We start from the raw sequence: 5,764 nt of genomic DNA on the forward strand, positions 1-5,764 counted from the left end.
CCAGACCAAGCTCACTGTTCACTGTTGTTGAGTCAGTCAGTTCCCAGTCCGAGTGACCTTCTAAGAACCACTTGTGGGGTTTGTGAGGCAGTAAATCTTTATGGGAGAAGGCTGTTCCATCTTCTTCCCTGAATGTGCTTGATGGGTTCAAACCACCAACCTTTCCGTTAGCAGCTCACTGTTTATCTCCCTGCACCCCTTCTTACAAGATCTGTGTGATGAAAGTGGTAAGACCTTTACTATTAACCAAATGGTTGGCAATCCAAACCTACAAAGAGGTGCATCATGAGAAACACCTGGCTGAAAGTTCACAGCCTGGAAGCCTGGGGAGTGAAGCTCCCTGCTCTTGTACTCTTGGGGTCTCCATGAGTTGTAAATGACTCCACAGCAACAAGCTTGGGGTTTTCTTAGCTTTCTTTGTGCCAAAGACTGGGACAAAGAATGGACATGGCCCTGACCATATGGAATTCAAGCGGAGAGTTTGAGCACTAGTCATTCAGACTTTGTTCAACCAGCACTCTGTAGTGAGTCTTTCTGCTCAGAGCCAGTCATTCTGTTCTCAGAAGCTGCTTCTCAATTGCACAGCAGAGCCATAAAGCTGCCTTTGCTTTTCCCTAGCACAGTTCTTGCAGGGAGGGTGAGCCAGGCCTGGCATTCAAAGATATAATCTGAGACCTAGAGATGCTGTTCTAACTCGATATGCTCTTACTTGGCTCACAGTAGGTGTTGAATAGACAGTGTCAGATGGAGGTTCTGATCACAGCGTGAAAGGAAACTGCAAGTGGAACTATTTGGAACACAAAATTTGGGTCTAAACCGGCATTCTTGGATGTGAATACATGACTTCTTTGTTGCTGTTGTGAGGTGCCATTGAGTCAGCTCCAATTCTTAGAATGAAGTCCGTGCATCCTCCCAATCTCGGCCGGGTTTAATTAAGTCCATGGTTGGGGTCATTGGGTAAATCTATCCGGTTGAGGAACATCCTCTTCTTTGTCGACCTTCTAGTTTTCCAAGCATATTGTCTTTCTCCAAAGACTGGTTTCTCCTGGTTAAATGCCCAAACTACCTGAGACTAGGAACTTTGATAAATGTCGATGTTTGCAGAGGGGCTTCAGGCCTTTTGTTCATGGGGTCACTATGAGTTATGCTCGACTTGAAGGCAATCAACAACACGAGACAAAGCTTCACCATCCTTGCTTCTAAGGAGCACTCTGGGTGCACTTCTAAAACAGATTTGTTTATTCTTTTGGCAGGCCATGTTATGTTCACCATCCCATAATTCAAAGACATTGATTCATCTTTGGTTTTTCTTATTCATTGTTCAAATTTCACATGTCTATGAAGCAATTGAAAATACTATGGCTTAGGTAAGACACATCTTAGTCTTCAAGGTGATTTCTTTATACTTTAAGTACTTTATAAAGGTTCTTGACAACAGACTTTCCTAATGCAATACGTCATTTGATTTTTTTTTCAACCAAAATTGAATTTTCATTTATTCATGGTTGCACCTTTTCCTCCCTTCCTACCCTCCAGTTCACTTTTATAAATACAACTATTTACTCATTGTTGTATAATTTTCTCTCTTCCCTCCCACCTAGTTCATTTTTCAATGCACCTCTTATTCCAGAATATTGTCATACAAATAATGCCCAATCATAAATTCTTTTTAAAAAGTTATTTTCCCCTTCACTTGTTTTAAAGCAGTGTTCATTTTTTATCTCACTTTCTTAGTTACCACCCAATCCCCATATCAGTTCTGTTATATAACAATGGTGTTATATAGTATTTGTCCTTTTTTTAAAAAAATTATTATTAATTTCAATGGAAATTTACAGAGACTATGGATTTCCATTCATTCATTGTTGCACTTTTCTCCCTGATCAGCCCTCCCTTCCCACAATTTGCTCTTCTCTTTGAAAAGTAAAAGAAAAATTCTCTTATTGTTATACAATCCCTCCTCCCAGGTCCACTCCACTATGCAGCCTTCACTCTGGATTCTGTCATGACAAAAATACCTAATCACATATCCCTTTTAAACAGTTTTCTCCCTCATCTGTTTCAACTCAGTATACATTATTGAACCCATCTTTCTCAGTCTCCCCCCAACCCCGATGTCCTGTTTTACAACAGTGGCACCATGCAGTATTTGTCCTTTTGTGACTGAGATATTTCACTCAGCATAATGCCTTCAAGGTTCACCCATTTTGAGTAATATTGCATGAGTTACTTGTTTTTCAATGCAGCATAGTATCCCATTGTGTGAATATACACACAGCTTCTCTATCCATTTGTTTGTTGATGAGCACTTAGATTGTTTCTAATTCCTTGTTATTGTGAACAAAGCCACGATAAACATGAGTGTGCATATATCTGCTTGGATGTCAGTTATGGTCTCTTTGGGGTATATTCCCAGTAGTGGAATTGCTGGGTCAAATTGTATCTCTATTTGCAACTTTTTGAGAAAGCACCATACTGCCTTCCACAGTGGTTACACCAGTCATTTGATTTCTTGACAGCAGTTTTCATGGACACAGTTTGTGGACCCAAAGTAAAATGACATTCTTGATAAGTTCAATCTCTTCTCCACTTAGGATGTTATTTATTGGCTCACTTGTGAGGATTTTGTTACTTTCTGTTGCGATGTAATCAGCACTGAAAGCAAGCAGTAAATTCTTCAAGACCTTTTCACTTTCAGCAGGTCAGTTTGTGCCACCTGCCCTTTTCTGTCCTGGATTCTATATCTGATAAGATCTAGCTACTCCACAAACCACTGTATGCAGCCACCACCATTCAATAGCCCCTGTGACCATTTGGATTGATAGTATCCAGCTGCCCTGCAAGCTGTCACCTGCAGTGGAGACGTGGGGCCCTGCAGCCATCCATGTGGAATGGCCGCACCCTCCAGACTGAAACCTAATCTGTTGCAGACTGAGGATAAATATTTTTATAAGTATTAATAATGAGACAGAACATCAAGAATGTAGGAGAAGAACAGAGGTAAAGCAGGAGGCGAACAGTTCTCAAAGCGAACTGAGGCACCGATTCCAGCTTCCCTGCCTTTATTGAAAATTGCCAGGTAGTAAATTACAAAAAGAATCCAATGCAGGTGAAGCTAAGCTTTTTCTATCAAAAACCTTCTGTTTGACTCAGGAGGGAGGGGTTAGCAAATACAGTGCAAGAATCCTGTAAACGCTTGATGATTGCCTTAGTGCTTCAGGATTAATTCCAGCTGCTACGAGCCTCCCTCATAACCTGAAATAGCATTCTGTTTATTACAAATGTTTAGTATGAAATTTGGCTTTTCATACTAATCCACACATTTTGTACTTGCCAGATTCCACAAGTACCAAAACCTTTAACATTATAGCTTCCTTTCCAGCCTTGTCCTGGCGCTATGGCCATAGCAAAGAAGGCGGGTAAGAAGAACTGTTCTACCATCAGTGAAGTGGTGACCAGAGAGGGTGTCATCAACATTCACAAGCGCGTCCATGGAGTGGGCTTTAAGAAGCATGCCCCTCAGCCACTTAAGGAGATATGGAAATTTGCCATGAAGGAGATGGGAACACCAGATGTTCACATTGACACCAGGCTTAACAAAGCCATCTGCGGCAAAGAACTAAGGTACGTCCCATCCTGTATCTGTGTGTGGTTGTCCAGAAAATGTAAGGACGATGAAGATCCCCCAAGCAAGCTAAATACACTGGTGACCCATGTACCTGTCACCACTTTCAAAAAACTACAGACCATCAGTGTGAATGAAAACTAACAGCTGATTATCAAATAAAGTTATAAAACTGTCAAAAAATAAATTGAAGATTATAAATTAAGCCATATGATGCAGAAAAGACATATCCTCCTCTTCTGTCTCATTTTGTTGCAGAATTATTTCTGTGGCCTGAAGGATTAATCCATTTACCACCAATCGATGTCTCTTTCTCCGGATATAAATATATGATTATTGATCAAGTTCAAGGCCTCAAATCTGTTCCTCAGATGATTTTAAAATTCAGGGGGATGGACTCAAAGTCAAATTTTTGTTCTTGTGGGTTTGTTTTAATTTTCTTTGCCTTCAGTTTTAACTTCCATATGAAAAGTTGATGGTATGGTTCACAATCAGCAGCTGGTCTAGTTTTCAAAGCTGATATTGAGCTTCTCCAACAATTCTTCCCACAGATGTAGTCAATCTGATTCCTAGGTAAATCATCATGTGAGGTCCACATGTACAGTTACCATTTGTATTTCTTATAGAAGATATTTGTAATGAATAAATTATACAAAATTCTATCATTCTATCTCCAGCCTCATTTCTGTCACCAAGTCCATGTTTTTTTGACTCTTGATCCTTCTTCCTTATCTCCAACTTTTGCATTCCAGTCACTCATTATTTTTAAAATTTTTTTATTACTATTAATTTTAATGAAAGTTTACAGAGACTGAGGATTTCCATTTATTCATTGTTGCACTTTTCTCCCTGCCCACCCCTCCCTCCTCGCAATTTGCTCTTCTTTTTGAAAAGTAAAAGAAAAATTCTCTTATTGTTATACAATCCCTCCTCCCAGGCCCACTCCACTATGCAGCCTTCGCTCTGGACTCCTGTCATGACAAAAATACCTAATCACATATCCCTTTTAAACAGTTTTCTCCCTCATCTGTTGCAATGCAGTATACATAATTTATCCCATCTTTCTCAGTTTCCCCCTGAACCCCGATGTCCTGTTTTACAACAGTGGCACCATGCAATATTTGTCCTTTTGTGACTGAGATATTTCACTCAGCATTAATGCTGGTGGTTTTATGTTCGATTGATTTCCAACTGCAAACGTCAGTAAAAAGCATCTATTTACTCCGGGTTGTTGGTGCATATATTTGAATGAGAATTCATCCTTCAGGCCACAGAAAGAGGTCTGTTAAAAAAGGAGACAGAAGAAGGGGCTACAATTTCCTTTCTGCATCATATGGTTTAATTTATATTGTTCAACTTATGTATTTATACTTTTGTGTATTTTTTAAAAAATATTAGCAAAATGTACCTAGTTAATATGAAGTTGCATTGCCACTCCAAAGGCATGTGGTTTGAAATGACTAGCAGCTCTGTATAAAATGGACAATTTACAGCTTCTGAAAACCCACTACAGGGTCAACCATAGGTCAGTTCCAATTCAATGGTACACAGCAAGAACTGTTTGCGGCACTACTTCCAGGTTGAAAGAAAGATGGCGGTGGCTGCAGTTTGCAGATATAACTGTTGAATGTCATACAAGTTGAATTGGATGAGAAATCCTCAAGTAGCAAGTTTTGGAGCTACAACCAAGCAAAAGCAACTAAGAGGAAGAAAATGGAAGAAAAAGCAAACAGAAGTGAAAGTCACACTCCAGTTACTGATAAGAAGAAAAAGAAAAAAAATTTAACTGTTGAAGAAAAACATCAGAAATGTTCCAGTGAGAGTTTTGAAGATGGTTGTCTAGCAAACGAGCAACCTCATGTAACTAAGAGCCAAAAACAGGGAGAACATAAACAGCATCTCATTTGTTCACCTTTGAACAAATCAGAAATTTGTATTAACACTGAAAAAAACTGATTTGACACATAAAAAGAAAAAGAAGAAAATAAAAGGTATTTTTTTTCATTGCAAATACGTTTTGGTTTTTTAAAATTTTTTTTTATTGGGAAAAACATATTGGGGGTACAAGGAGGTGAGGGTTGGGGGCAGAAGGGTGAGGATGGGCCAGGATGCAGTTGCAGAGCTGCACAGTTTGGTCGG

The 5,764-nt window shown here is 39.4% G+C and overlaps 1 pseudogene; it reads left to right on the forward strand.

Annotated features, from left to right (window-relative positions):
• Positions 1–3,397: 3,397 nt before the first annotated feature.
• The window catches only part of LOC102874485, a 5,534-nt pseudogene continuing 3,167 nt past the window's right edge, over positions 3,398–5,764 (forward strand).

Source organism: Elephantulus edwardii, unplaced genomic scaffold, assembly GCF_000299155.1.
Source record: "Elephantulus edwardii isolate Elephantulus edwardi_28Jun2011 unplaced genomic scaffold, EleEdw1.0 scaffold00005, whole genome shotgun sequence".
NCBI lineage: Eukaryota > Metazoa > Chordata > Mammalia > Macroscelidea > Macroscelididae > Elephantulus > Elephantulus edwardii.